The sequence below is a fragment of the Onychostoma macrolepis genome, chromosome 22, assembly GCF_012432095.1.
Source record: "Onychostoma macrolepis isolate SWU-2019 chromosome 22, ASM1243209v1, whole genome shotgun sequence".
NCBI lineage: Eukaryota > Metazoa > Chordata > Actinopteri > Cypriniformes > Cyprinidae > Onychostoma > Onychostoma macrolepis.
This window is the reverse complement of record NC_081176.1, coordinates 31,692,423-31,708,936: the sequence shown is the minus strand read 5'-3', so window position 1 is coordinate 31,708,936 and position 16,514 is coordinate 31,692,423. Positions and strand designations below refer to the sequence as shown.

The window sequence follows — 16,514 nt, the reverse complement described above, 5'->3', positions numbered from 1 at the left end:
CTAAACGATCCTTTTATTACAGACTGTAGTGACGCATTTCCACGTTTCTTAAAATCGTAAATCAGGGACATCCAAACCTGTCCCTGAAGGGCTACAGAGTTTAGCTCCAGACCTAATTAAACACTTGAACCAGCTAATCAAGGTCTTGAGGATTACTAGAAACTTCCAGGCAGGTGTGTTAAAGTTGGTTGGAGCGAAACTCCCAGGAACAGGATTGGACACCCCGTCATAAATTTACCAACGTTTTTGTCCATTTTTAATAAAATGTATGTACATTATAACACTGTACTTTGTGTTATATTACCTTGGCATTAATTCAGTTAAATCAGAAATCTAGTTAATGCTGTTGTGTGGGTGTTTCTAGTATAATATCTCTGTATTTTATTTATTTTTGGGAAAGGCATAGAAACACTATTGTGGACTTTTGGATTCCTTGGCTCATGGTGAGTCAAATGCATACCAAAATGTACATTTTTGAATTATCCGAAAATGTTGTTTTTCAAAAATCACTACAATAGAAGTTTACCCAACTATGATGGCTTCTGAGAACCCAGTAAATGTGAAAAAGGTCCATTCCACATTTTGAATCTCACCTTGATTTTACACATCTGATTAAAGTCACCAGCTCATTTATACTGTATTGACATCTAAAATAAGGGGATCTCCAGGTCAGGAAACATATTTGTGAACTTAGCGACTTAAGTTACTTAATTTGTAACAATGTAATGATTATTTTTTCAAATCATGTTATACCAGATGTTTCTAGCTAATTACTACAAACCTATTTTAGTAAGAATAGTTTTAATTTTCTAGGTAGTAGTGAAGTAATCCTTATCACTTCGGTTCAGGCGTGTTTGATTAGGTGTGTAGCTAAACTCTGCTGTACCAGGAACAGGATTGGCTGCCTTGACTTCAAAGGATTTTACTCAAATGTGTAAAAGTCCGTCAGCCTTTATTCACCTATATGTCATTCCAAACCTGTAAGACTTTTCTTTCATCTGCAGAAGACAAAAGAAGATATTTTAAACTGTTTTTAGTCTATGCAGTTTGAGTCAGTGGGGTTTAAAACAAAGGTGACACTTTTAAAATATCTTCTGTTGTGTTTTACAGAATAGAAAAGAAGAAAAAGACACTTTGTTGTTCTCAAGCTTCAGTGGAACAAGTTCATATTTAATGTATGGTTACTTTACTGAGAACTTCATAAAATTCACCTTGACTATCAGTGCAGACATGGCTCAGAAATGTGTAGATCTGAGGAAGCAGCTAGCATCATTTTTTTTTTTTGCACGTGGTTATTTCCCCTGTCTTCTTGCAAACCACTTCACACTTGTTTTAAAAAAGGCAGCCTTATGGGCATTTCATTTGGTAAAGCCTTTGGAAAGTTTGACACACGAGTGTCTGACTCAAGTGATCTCGTTTTGTGTTTGTGGAAAAACTTCACACCAAATTTACCCAGCGCACTATCCAGTTCCTAAAGATTTGTTTTGGTGCCACTGTTTCCTCCTCATATGCTTTTCACCAGAAGTTGAGCTGTTTATTTAGACTGATTAGGTGATGTTTAGCGTGTGTTTCCTATCTTGTGATGCACAGAAGCTGCTCTCCGCTCTATGCACTAACACTGATAAGGCCTTCAAACATGTGTAACATCTGCATGATGTTATGCTGCATATGGACGTTGTTTACTGTCAGCAGTTGGTAGGAATCCAAGATAAATCTGTACATTCTGTGCTGAATACATGCTGTCACCATTCTTGGCAGGCTTTTGAGAAGTCCAGAGATGGACCTGTAACCTACACTGGATTAGATTAAATTGTACACATTTGTATTTATATTTGTGTAGGGTATTAGTAACATTTTCTGTGCAAAAAGAAAACGAAGGCTGTTTTAAGCCCACTTTTGATTTTTTTTTCTATTCTAATACTGTTTTAATGACAACAAAGCAGTTTAAATCAAATTATTTAGTAGATTTTCAGAATTCTAGTTTTCGTGATGATATTCGTTGCACTAGATGCTGGTTTTAATGAAACAAAATGACTAGTACTACTATTATATTACAGTGCAAATGGGTTTTCTTTTGTATTACATAGACTTTAACTTTGGTGCAGCACAGATTAGGGAATGAAGATGCAGAAGGAACTGAAGGATGTTTGATTTGCAATTTTTTTCTTTTTTTTGAGAATGCTTGGAAATACTGCAACAAGGGTGGCAAAGGTTAAAGGATAGTCAGCAAAGCGTGAGTTTTCAAAATAGCTTTTTTACTGTCACTGATGGTAGTTGATATGCTCTTCCTCTGTTTATTTTGTTGGCATAAATGCATGCACACTCATATTTGAGCAGTGAGATTTACCAAAATGATTGGAAAATAGACAAGGCAACTGGTCAGTTTTATTTTGGCTTGATATTATTAAGAATGTGAGTAAACTTGAAAAAAAATTAAATTTGCTGAAAATGTACTCACCCTCAGGCCATCCATTCAGATTCAGAGAAATTTAGCATTGCATCACTTGTTCACCAATGGATCTTCTGCAGTGAATGGGTGCCGTCAGAATGAGAGTCCAAACAGCTGATAAAAACATCACAAATAATCCACACCACTCCAGTCCATTAATTAATGCCTCGTGAACCGAACAGCTGTGTGTTTGTAAGAAACAAATGCATCATTAGAGGGTTAGTTCACCCCAAAATGAAAATTCTGTCATTAATTACTCACCCTCATGTCGTTCCAAACCCATAAGGCCTTCGTTCATCTTCAGGACACAAATTAAAATGTTTTTGATGAAATCGGAGAGCTATCGGACCACTTTTTTGGTCCATAGACAGCAACGCAACTGAAATGTTCCCAGATCCAGAAACGTAGTAAATACATCGGTAAAACAGTCCATGTGACATCAGCGGCTCAACTTCAGTTTTGCGACGCTACGAGAATACTTTATTTTGCGCAAAGAAAACAAAAATAACAATTTACTCAACCATTCTTCTCCCCCGAGTTACGTCTTCCGCCATTTTGGAGAATACCCAAGAACGCATTTGACGTAATCAGCGTTGTTTACGTTTGGGGGGAAAGTGCGCGCATGAACGAAAGCTGCGTAATAAGCGTTGTTTACACTTAGGCGAAAGCATGCATATGCCTTGTGATACTCTCTAAAATGGCGGACGACGTAACTCGGGGGACAAGAATGGTAGAGTAAATTGTTATTTTTTTTTTCTTTGCGCAAAAATAAAGTGTTCTCGTTGCGTCGCAAAACTGAAGTTGAGCCACTTATGTCACATGGACTGTTTTACCGATGCATTTACTACGTTTCTGGACCTGGGAACATTTCAGTTGCTTTGCTGTCTATGGAGGGTCCGATAACTCTCTGATTTCATCAGAAATATCTTAATTTGTGTTCTGAAGATGAACGAAGGTCTTACGGGTTTGGAGCGACATGAGGGTGAGTAATTAATGACAGAATTTTCGTTTTGGGGTGAACTATCCCTTTAAGACATTTTTACTTCAAACTGTTGTCTTCAAGAGATATCTTCAGTTTGAATCAGGAGAGAAATCTGCACAGATCGAGTACTGTTTATAAGCTGTAACAGTCCAAAACAGTTTTACGTAAATATTGTGATGTTTTTATCAGCTGTTTGGACTCTCATTCTGACGGCACCCATTCACTGCAGAGGATCCATTGGTGAGCAAGTGATGCAATGCTACATTTCTCCAAATCTATTCCCTTGCAAAAACAAACTCATCTACATTCGAGTATGAGGACATTAAAAAATGTAATTTTTGAGAGAACTATTCCTTTTAGTCTGCTGTTCAAAGAAGGTGAGGTTGTCCCAAACCAAAGACATCTTTTCTCTCACCTTTTAGACTGAGATATGCACATCAGCGTTCGAGTAACTAATCCGTTTATACTAAAGATTATTGCATTAACTGAGGATGAAGCGAGATGTCTCGGTTCTCTATTATATCCTCCTTCACTAAATACCCAGGAAATGGCCCTTGATCATTTTGACTTTCACTCATCACTTTCTGTTCCCCTATAAACACCATAAGAAAGAGGAATTGACCTTTCAACAAATATGAAGATATGAATAACTTTATTGACCTAAATGGCATCACGGTTGAAGCAATGGTGAACACCTCAGTATTAGTGGAGAATGCGTTACAGGGTTCAGAACAGCTTAACTTTGAATATGTTTGGACAGTTACAGAGTTTTGTTTCTCACCTATGCAATGAAGCTCTGCTTTTAAAAGAAGGTTTGTTGTTTTAATCCTCTGTTGTTGTGGTTGCTATCTTCCAAGGGTTGTGCAACTACACCTACTTGACTATTGGCGTCTTTATATTTTCAAAAGTATTTGTTGCTAGATTATGAAAAATGAGTATAGCCTGACGTTTTTACATGTTTTGTTTTGCACCTGTTTGAGAAACAGCAGTAGCTGAAGTTTGTTTGTTCGTTTGAAGGTGTGGTGCTGAGGTCTTATTCCTCACAGTAATGGTGCAGGTGAGTCAGTCCTCTCACAGCGCTCTGACAGTTAGGCGTTTGTATATATTATGCCATCATGCTTTCATGATTTGGAAGACGTGCCCTTGTACATGAAAGCTTTGACCCTACAGCTGAGTCTGTAACTGACTCATATGAATCGGAAACGTTAGAATGTGTGCTCACTTTTTTTAACAGACTAGTGACATGGAGTCTTAGGACCCAAATCTCCAGAAGGTTGAAAATGCTATGTGAAACATCAGAAATGACTTTTTTTGAACGGAGACAAAATTACATTGCATTTAGAAATTTGCTTAACTTCAACTCAAAGGACTTTAGTGTTGAAAGAAACTGGTCACACATTATTATACACGTTATTTATAACAGATTCTTCCAGATATGAGGAAGTGTTGTTACCGATAAAATGCATTTGAAATTAGTCAAACACTTCCTCCATTTTTCTATTGTTTCTCAATTAGAGATGTTCTGATACCCTTTTTCCCTTCCCGATACCGATTCCGATACCTAGGCTCAGGGTATCGGCCGATACCGAGTACTGATCCGAAACTGTGTATCTGGTTATACAGCTATACTTACTAGCCCTGTATGAATTGATACATACAATTATTTTACGGTGCGCTTCACCATAGATAGATAGTCTGGCGAGTAAACAAAAAATATAATATATAATGTTTGGAAAAAAGTACACTCTTAACATCAGTCAGTCAAGCATTATAAATATATTATGATAATCAAGTATTATTTAATGATAGAACTTTAGCAATTAGAATTAAAACTTGGTAACCATGTATGAATGCATATTAGTCATTTTAACTGAACTTAGGGAAAAAGGGTGGTGGTGCTTTTTTGATCATTCAGTGTTTCTGTAAAAATGGGGGAAAAACTATCAATAATACTGATAAGATAATAATAATCATACTATGAATTCTACTAAGAACAATATAAATGCACTAAGGATTAACGAGCTGCTGGATTCATGAATATTAATCACGTTGTCTGCATTGGCTCGAACTGATTGGCTGAAATCAAAACAGGGACGATAATAGGTGAGCGCCAGCCAATGAGATTGTCGTTTGCTCATTAGCTCCGCCTACCACCGGAGAACCCGGTAGTTAGAATTCCAAAGGAACTCTGTTATTTTGACAGAAAAATACAACAAAGAATATCGTTTACATACCATTCGGAATTGACGCGCTACATGTAAAAGACTCTCTCTCTCTCTCTCTCTCTGCGTTTGAGAAAAAAAGCAAAGCGACGGCGAGTTGTCTGCTTCACACTAGAGCTTACGGTACGTCAAATACAGGTGCGCTGCTCATTCATTCAGATGATCTGAAAAATAGATAGCTTGACGGAGAGAGAAACTCTGAAGCGCTCAGTCAGAGTGTTCGGCGAGTGACAATATCTGTGCTAAACTTATACATAGCCTCCAACTCACACACTGGCGAGTAAAATCTGATTATTTATCAGCCAGTGGCTAATATTAGACATCATTTAGTCGCCCAGGGTGAAGATTTAGTCGCATATGCAAGTGATTTACTGGCAATGTGCTATGCGTTTGTATTTCTTCTTCGCTGCTCTAAATAGTGGTTGCTTGTGGCAACACAGCACAGTTTCCTGTGTTTGCATTCTGAGCAGCGAAGAAGAATTGATTTCCTATTTGCAGCGTTAAGCAAAGCTAGCGCGCATAACTATAAGTCTTGTTTAAGAAAATGGTATCGGATCGATACATGGGTTCAAGTACTCGCCGATACCGATGCCAGACTTTTTTGTGGTATCGGTGGAATTTCCGATACTAGTATCGGAATCGGAACAACCCTATTCTCAATCGAATGTAAAGGGATAGTTCACCCAAAATGAAAATTCTGTCATTAATTACTCACCCTCATGTCTTTCCAAACCTGTAAGACCTTCATTCATCTTCAAACAGAACACAAATTAAGATATTTTTGATGAAATCTGAGAGCTTTCTGACCCTCCATAAAGAGCAATGCAACTGAAATATTCCCAGACCCAGAAATGTAGCAAGGACATTGGTAAAATAGTCCACGTGACATACAGCTGAACCAGCTGTAATTTTATGAAGCTACGAGAATACTTTTTGTGTGCGAAGAAAATAGCAATAATGACTTTATTCAGCAATTTCTCATAGCTTCGTAAATTATGGTTGATCCATTGATGTCACATGGACTATTTGTCCTTACTACATCTCTGGGCCTTGAACGTGTCAGTTGCCTTGCTGTCTAGGCCTGTCATGATAACAATTTTTTGTTATGCGATATATTGCCTCAGAAATAATTGCAATAAATGATAGTATTGTCATTTTAAGACCATTTTATGCCACTGAATATATAATCATAATATAACGGCATAATAATGCAAGAAGGCCTACACGCATCCAAATGACAACAAACTTTTTAATTCTTAAGAATATTTAGATCATGGAAATCAAATATTAGGTACCTTAAAAAAACTTAAATAAATAGTAAATAAACATTTTAAAACAAAAAGTGCAAAGTAATATATAGAAAAAGAAAAATTCACAAATAACTTTTTCCATCTACAGATTTTTCCCTGTCCTCCTTTTCTCTGTAAATTAAGGGTGCACACTATTGCTGAGAAACACAAGCTATACTTGGCAGTCAGATGTCCGTATGCACAAGGCACAGATCCCTAAAAAAGGCCATATCTGCAGATTAAACTTTTTTTTCGTATGAATCATGGATCAACTGCGCTCTGTTAAACAACTTATATACGACAGATCAGAGCAATCTTTCATTTACTAATTTAACATGAAATCCTTAAATTGCATATCAATCACATACAAGGAAAATACAGAATAATTAGAACAATCATTAACGCGCACTAAATAACAGAGCGTCATACCTATACTAGTGCTGTCAAACGATTAATCGCGAAGTATATATAAATACACACACATGCATGCATTTATTTAAGAAAAATGTTACGTTTATTATTGAACCGTGGCTCCAAAACCGTGAACTGAACCGTGGAATGACTACTCATGGAACGTAAAAACTTTTTTTGCGGTAAATGTGAGTTTTTGAGAAATTGGTGTTTCCATTGGGCGAATTTTCAATTTGCAATTTCATTTTGCACAATTTGAAGGGTAATGGAAATGCAGCTACATATCTCATCCAAAATAATCTATCTATAATTGCTTGTAGAATTACATTGTGTTTTTGCTTGAATGTTTTTCACTAGTAATGCTAAATGCAAATGCTGAACCTTGAGAAACTAGCAGTTTGTCCGCTAAGAAGTTTCTGAACATAATGCATGCATTTAGCATCGCCTACTTTGCACCTGGGCCACCTCAAGTACTGTTATCGATTCAGAACAGCTACTGTATGACAACAGAAACTATGCTTCGAGTCCAAAAATATAATCTGTTCGATACGGCATAGCGACAATAAGTAACCCTTACTGTAGGAAATGTTTATTTCTAGATATCAGTAGAGCTGTATTTGTCCTACGTGTTGGTGAACTGGCAATGTTTGCAAATTATGTGGTTAAAGATTAACCAAACATTTTCATGAAGTAGGTGGGGTTAAATGTGTCAGATGCTGTGCCAACTAATGGTGTGTTAGGTGTGGTAAACTGTGCTATCTAACGGTGATAGTGAGCTTATTTTGCCAAATGATTCAACTCGCCGCTTGACATGACATTTTTTTGAGACTCTGTTTCTGTGTCCCTGAGTTTTATAGTCAGTTTGTTTTAATTGATAGCAGAGATCCTGAAATATAAATAAGAGTATTTGTAATACCCTCTTCTTTGAATGCTCTGTTTCTATGGATCCTTTATTATTAGAGCTATACAGCTCTGTGTACAGAAACCTGTTTCTGCGTAATCCTCTGTCAGCTTCACATCCCCAGGGTAATTCCATTTGTCAGTCATCATCTTTTGGTGGAAACATGAAAGAATATTTCCACAAGTGTTTGTTTTGCACACCATTTGACTGAATTTTACTAATTATACGTTTAGGATAATCAGCTCTCTCTGTATTTGTTTCCGTTTTGTCTTTTTGACTGAATTTACACAACCATTTCTTCAAGAATTACCAAGTTTTGAATTACCAAAGCTGCAGATTTCAGCAGAATTTAAGCAGAAATCTATGGATTCCTTCATTTTCTTTTGTAAATGTTGTGTGCCTGCACTTTTTGTAATTGTACACTTTTTTGGACCTCACTTTTACAAGCTCTACTTATTTAAAAAAAAAAAAGAAATTAAGTATTTCACCTTAATTGCTAAATTGATCCAAATTGCCTTAATTACTTCCAAGTACCAAATAGAGTGTAGCACTCTTAGCTCCATTTAACACATTGTGCTTCATAATGAATTTATTCCACAGATACTCCCCCCAAATTACCTTTTCTTGGTAACTAGAAGATATGTTAATTATGAGGTTTGACCTTTTGTGTTTCCTAAACAATTGCGGTTTCGATCACAGCTCTGTTGAGTTAGTGACAGCTATTTTGTAGCTACAAATGTTAAATTTTTCAATATTGTATTCACATTCACAAAAGACCACATTTAAACATATGGAATAGTTTTGTTGTTTTTAGATGCTTTAGATTTATAATTTGCCTAATGATTTTTTTATTTTTTATTATAGAAACAAGAGGTTAAGGCAATTCTATGGAAGCCCATTTCTGCCACTGAATAAAAAATAAACAAGGATAATTGCAACTTCTCACAATTCTGACATTTTGTCTCGCAATTGCGAGTTTCTATAATGCAATTCTGACTTTTTTCTCTGGGAATAATGAGATATAACCTTGCAATTTGGAGTTATAAATTCAGAATTGTGGGATATAAACTCAAATTTGTGTGTTATGAAGTTAGAACTGCAAGATATAAACTCTCAATTCTGACTTCTTTCATCAGAATTGCCTGATTTAAACCCGGAATTCTGAATAAAGTAATCCAAATCTTTGAGGAAAACTAATCAGAATTGTGATACAAAAACTCTCAGTAACCATTTTATTTTATATTCAGCGGCAGAAATGAAGTGAAGCCAGATTTAAAAAATAAATAAATAAATAAAATGTGAGTCTAGTCATTGCTGGTCAAAGGATAATGGTCACTTTGTAACATTCCCTGTGTTGCATGATCGACCAAAGAAAATTGAATTAATCTCCTTTTAGTGAAGTTGTATAAACTTGGCTGTAAATCAATGCGATCATTTGTGTAGGGGATCCGTGTCTCACACTCAATGGCTGTTCTGACTTTTCCTGTTTGGCATACATTCACTCCGAACTCTGAATGCTTCAGGCCTGTAGCTTGGGGCTCAGACGCCAGTGCTATTTCACACCCCGAGCCATTTCACTCTTAGATATGAATGGCCATTCAGCTTTGTCTTGAAAGCCCTTAAGGCATCACAGCAGATTTATATTGGTCTTTCCTTCCAAAGCTTTGACATTATATTACCTTATTCATATTTCTCTCTCTCTTTCTTTCTTTTATCTGCAAGGAATCCCTCCACGGCTTTCTATCAGGCCTTCCCAAACGGCAGGTCAAAGGCCATCAGTGATGGGTATGATCACTGTGTGTGTATTACATTGCACTCTTGGCAGCCGTGAGTGTGCATGGAGTGAGCATGGCATTTGTGGAAGTGTTTCAGGTCTGAGTGTCTGACATCCATAACTCTTACATATGGACCCTTTTCACAGGCTGATGATGCAGTCACACAGTTATTAGCATTGTAAATCGTTTGTAAAATCATGGAATCACGGTTGTGCTTTTTTTCTTCTTCTTTTTTCACAAATATAGTCTCCTGTTCACCACAGTAGAAGTTTACTCAGCTATGACTACTTCTTCTGAGAACTCTGGAAATGTGAAAAGGGTCCATTGTTGACACTTTTGGCCACTCATACACATGAGAAAGCACTGACTGAGAAGATGTGTTTGAAGGGTGTAGATAGACTTGGGTCAGTTAGACTGGAGTTACTTCATTGGTCAATGGATGCCTTGGTCAGAGTGTGCTGCAGTAAATGTTTACTCAATTATTGGATGCATGATGGTACATCCACATTAGTGTTTTTATGGATACTGAAATATCTAAAACTGTTTCAGTACTCTTTTATTCCTCAGTATCGATACCCGATACCAGCTGCGCTTTCTCGCTCGCTCTTCTCTCTGATAGCCACACACACCAGAGTAATGAGAGCATTTAACCCGTTGTCCAACAAAATACACATTTAATAACATATTTTTACTCCAAACTCACTTCATAACATCAGCCGAGTGTTTGAAATAACCTTTTGTTATCTGATGTGTCTTCTTTTTATTCAGGTACAGCGATAGCTGGAAGCCTTTGTCTATATTAGGGATTTCGCCAGAAGTAATATTATTATTGTGAGGCATATGTGGTGTTTCTGCATTTCTACAGTATGAATGAAACAGACATTACATGATACTGACAGCACAAAATAATGCTCACACCACCCTATTTTGGGTAATAATGGGAAAAAAAGTACTTCTCGCTGAAGAAAGTTTTTCTCAAGTGTTTTGCCACCTCAACAAGTTTTCATTAATGTAAAAATATACCTCATTCAGGGCCCTATGTAAGCTATTTTACCGTATTTTTTCCCAACTTCATTTTTTTCCCCCCTCAAATTCCGTTTTTTTCTGTTTTAACTTTCTGAATAAATTTTTTTTTTTTTCGTTTGAATTTTTCTGGACTCCTTTGTAATGGTTAAATGACATTTTATTAATCAAAAACCATGCCTAATTAATTAAAATCATGAAACTTATACAATGTAACATCTATTTGTTAAAAGTATAACATTGTTAGAGCCCTATGAAATGCGTTTTATTTTTTACACACTGAGGAAGGTCTTTGAGCCAAAATGTTTCTGTCCTTGTCCTATTGGTGATAAATGTAGAATAAAACTAAAAGAAAAGACTGTTTCATGTGAGTGCGGATCATGGTTTTGTATAATAAGTGATGTAATGGATTAACACACCTAAACGAAAGATCAAGCGACGGTAGAGCGCAGTGCAAACAACTTTTGTGGGAAATATCATTATGAAATAAATGGCACCCCTAGAAATTCTTATGAGTAAAATATCTCTGAAGTATATTCCCATTCATAGTCACAATTTTGAGCACTCCAGGGTGATTATGAACATGAAATTATTCAGCCATGGCTTCCTGTTTCACAGAAATATAAATAGGAGGGAAAACAAAGTCCAAATTCCCTTAATCATCCATCACAATGAGAAAAACCAGAGAATATATTTCTGATGTGAAGCAAAAGATAATTGAGCTTCACAAATTAGTGAAGTGGCCTTAAGAAAAGAGCTAGAGCAGTGAAAATTCCCATTTCCACCATCAGGGCAATAATTAAGAATTTCCAATCAACATAAAATGTTATGAATCTGCCTGGAAGAGGACATGTGTCTATATCGTCCTAATGCACGGTGAGAAGGAGAGTTTGAGTGGCTAAAGACTCTCCAAGGACCACAGCTGGAGAATTACAGAAAATAGTTGAGTCTCGGGGTCAGAAAACCTTTAAAAAAAAAAAAACAGCATCTACATCACCACGTGTTGTTTGGGAGGGTTTCAAGAAAAATTCTACTCGCTCATCCAAAAACAAACTCCAGCATATTCAGTTATCAGACACGACTGGAACTTCAAATGGGACTGGCTTCTATGGTCAGATGAAACTAAAAAATGAGCTTTTTAGCAGCAAACACTCAAGATGGGTTTGGTGAACACAGGGATAAAAAGTACCCCATGTGTACAATTAAATATACTGCTGTATTTTTGATGTTGTGGGCCTATATTTCTGCTGGAGGTCCTGGACGTCTTGTTTAGACACATGGCATCATGGATTCTATCAAATACCAACAGATAAAAAATCAATAAGTGACTGACTCTGTTAGAAATCTTATAATGGTCCATGTTTGGATCTTCCAACCGTACAATAATCCAAACACAAACCTCAAAAACAACACAAAAATGGGTCACTGAGCACAAAACCAAGCTTCTGCTGGCCATTCCAGTCCTCTGACCTGAACCCTGTAGAACATGAGTGAACTGAAGAGAAGAAGCAGCAACATGGAGCTGTGAATCTAAAGGGTCTGGAGTGATTCTGGATGAAGGAATGGTCTCTGATCTCTTGTCAGGTGTCTCTAACCTCATCAGGCATCATAGGAGAACATTTAGAGCTGTTAAACTGGCAAATGGAGGTTTCAAAAAGGATTGAATAAAAGGGTGCCGTTAATTGTGGCCAATGTGTATTAGAGAAAAACATTTATTTTATAATGATATTTCCCCCCATTTCAAATTCTTATTATCCAATGAAAGGTTAGATTTTTGCGATTTTTTTAATAAAAGATCAAAAGGATTAACAATGCAGATTCATTTTCATAGCCTTCTTTGATCTTATTTACCAAGGGTGCCGATATTTTTGGCCATGACTGTATAACCTCAGATTTTAATATTTTTTGATATTTTGAGGTGGTTTTAAAACACATTTCATTTGTCACACGTCTGCCAGGACTGAGCCATATGTTTCTGTGCGAGTTTATTGTGATCTTTAAAGTCAACAAGTGTATTCCAGCCTTAAGTTAACATAGCTACATAGCAAAAATTCTTAGAGGTGATTACACATTTGTTTCTAAGTTGTCTCATTAAAGTTGTAAGTTGTAGAACTATTTCTACATGAACAAAATGTCCATGAGAGGTGTTTTTAATGTGGTTTTGCATGAGTACATTTAGTACTAGTTTACGTAAACCTCAGAGGCACAAATTGACATTTGATTATGATTGCAAATTCGGTAGTTCTTGAACAAAGGGAGTGTTGTACTGACAGTGAGCCAGAAGGATTTGACATTACTGTATGACTCATAATTTTGGTGGGAAGGTATTCATGTCAAGAGCAGATTTCTGATATTTGCTACATGTTCGCTCCTGTCCCCACGGAAGAACAATGTTTGACAGCCATCAAACCATTGCCCTGAAAGGGCCTTTTTTTGTGACCATATGCATTTGTAAGCAAGTCTTGAGACTGATTTCTTGTGCTGTGATCGAATGCCTGCGGATTTTGATCATTTGATCTAATTGAAGTGATGAACGGTAGTAAGTTTCAAATTAACATTTTATATTCAGAACCATAAAACAATTTAACAGCAATTTTGCATGAGAATGATTGTCATAGATCATTAGGACAGTTGCATGTTTAATGCTTATTCATAGTCCGAACCTCTCTGAAAGTATTTATGGGACAGGCATCGGTGAAGATAAGGAAACTTGTGCTTCTTATTTGACTATTTATCCCACTCTTTTATCTCCATTCAAAGGCTCCAGGGCTTTTAGTTACAGGCAGATTTCCATGGAAATACTTCAGTTTGAGAATATTTGCATGGCTTTTTTTTTATCCTGTTGGTCTGTATTAAGTGCAAATGCGTTGGCTTTTTTGTAGAATCAGTTGTTGGATTATTGTTATAGATACTGATTCTATCTGTTACATCTATGAGCTGTAGATGTTCCAAGATTATATTTGTATATGTTGAGTAGGAATGGTTCACTCAAAAAACCTAATCTTTGGATGGAGCACAAAGAGATATTTTGCAGAATGTCCAAGCTGCTCTTCTCCACACAGTGAAAGTAGACCAGTCAGTTATTCACTGAAAAATTTTCCCTCACTGTAACTCTACTTAACAGGTCATTGTCTACTTATTTTGTATGGACAAGAGCAGCTTGGACCATTTTCCTAACATCATCTTCTCAATTACACAAAAGAAAGTAGTTTAGGCTCATTGGAAATGAGTGAGGGCGACGTTTCTGCAACATTGAAATGTGCAGTAAGGTACATAATATCACAGCAGTTTCAAAGTGAAATATCCACTGAATGGTGCTAAAATGCATGTTCAGTTCTTGACTATGGCCATATTTTTATTATGTAGGTACAGGCATGTATTCCTGCATTTTTGCATGTTGCTTCAGAATTTACAAAAAAAGTTAATGCTCTATTGTGTTGGAAAATAACAAACACCCTACACCAGGGGTGCCCACACTTTTTTGTGTGGGATCTACTTTTCAAATAAGAAACTCACTTAGATCTACCAAGTGAAAAATAAATAAATACCGTAAATAAAATACATATAAAATAAATAAATAAAAAGCTTGTTGGGTTGTATCTTTATATTGCATTAATTTCATTTCATTTTAAAATAAAAAAGTAATAATGTTCATTTCTTAGTACCTTTATATTATAGTGTTATTATTTTCCAATTCTATGTAATTTTTTTTAAAACAAAACAAATTCAAGATAGATTTAAACATTCTGTGTTCTTTTTTGCAAACATACTTTGCAAAAATGTCAAGTGCAGATATTCTATACAACTCAATTATACAGTAGGGATGAGCGATATCTTATAGTTTGTAATATACCGGTAAAACACCATATTTTTGGTAAAAATAGGAAAGATAATGCTTTTCTCTAAAGAAACAGGATTCCCTCAATTATCGTCATCGAAATATTGTGATATATTTTTAAGCCCATATCACCCATCCCTATTATACAGTAATTTTAAAGTGCCCCTATTATGGGTTATGAAAGGTTAATATTTTGGATTTGGGAGTCCCCAACAATAGGTGGACATGCATGCAAGGTCAAAAAACACTTTCACTGTCTTATAATATGCATTTATTTTTACCTTATTTGCTCAATGACTCCCAATCGATTCCCGATTCGCTCAATGATTCATTTTTCCAAACCCCTCTTTTGAGTGACGCTAATCTGCGGTGATTTCAGATTAGCGATTTCATTTCCATTTTATCATGCCTGTAACACCTGATAAAGCAGCGTTTGTGTGCAGTGCTGCTTTGTGTACAGCCGTTACTGGGGAAACCGCTATTTTTACCACTCCAAAAGCTGCACTTATAGTGGCAACGCGAAAATCAAGTTTTCCCAGATCTGTGCGCACAACAAGTGGGCGGACAGTATGCTAATGTTTCATGTTGACATCAACATGAAACTGCTTGGGATTTGTTTAAAAATGACTCTTGAGATAAAAATGACTCGATGATTCAGAGTCGACTCTTTCTTTTGAGAGACAATAACTTTATACACGGAGCACTTTCAGATTTAAAACTTTGCAGGATGTTTTCATTCACTTAGAGCTGTTACACGCTGCATGAAAGGTAATTTTCAAAAATCCATAATAGGGGCACTTTAACAAATAAGCACAAGTCAACCTGCAATACGGATACATTCAGGATCACTAAACACACCAAAATACAAATGAAAAATTAAACCATTCTGAATGTGTGGAAAAAAACACAATGATCTGAATGCGGCTCAACGTCATCAGTGAATAGTTCTTCTGTCAGAACACATTCTGTGTTTGGAGCGTCTGATGCCCATATGTACATAAACACCACTGATCCTCACAAACACATGAGCATCCATTATAAAACACTCGCTGTATACAACTACATGAATATACTGAACTGTGTTCAATCAGAAATATGTTATAGTGATTAGTGCGCCGCAACCGCACATACACGGTTAGTTTGCGCATCAATAATTACAGACACGCCTGCACCAAATTACGACTCCTGTATGTCATTGTATTTCACGTATTTCATTATTTAATTGTATTAAACCTGTATTTCATGCAATGCGATAAGAAACAGCTTGAGCTGCTCTGAAATCTATATTTATTTATAGGCAGTGGGGATTTCTTTAAGACTGCAAGGGAAGCTCGGCTTCCCCTATAATGTCAAAAAAATAATGGTCAAATATGTACTATTGTGTTAACATTTTATTGACTAAAAATGCGTTAGAACATGTTCATCTCGAAGACGAGTTCGTTCAGAATCAGCTGTAAGCAGGTCGGACTCGATTTCCTTCTCATACATTCCTGTAGCGTCACAGTGCATTTCCCTGTTGAAGCCTAGCGTCCATTGACTGCAATGGGGCTGCTTCGAACAATTTTTTTCAGTGCCTCGAAACTAGACGGTCATTGGATAAATACTGCGATTATGTCCCGCCCCC

The 16,514-nt window shown here is 36.4% G+C and overlaps 1 protein-coding gene across 1 annotated transcript in view; it reads left to right on the top strand.

Moving 5' to 3' along the window:
* The window catches only part of tsc22d2 (TSC22 domain family 2), a 30,988-nt gene that overhangs the window by 2,366 nt on the left and 12,108 nt on the right, over positions 1-16,514 (top strand). The window lies entirely within an intron of this gene.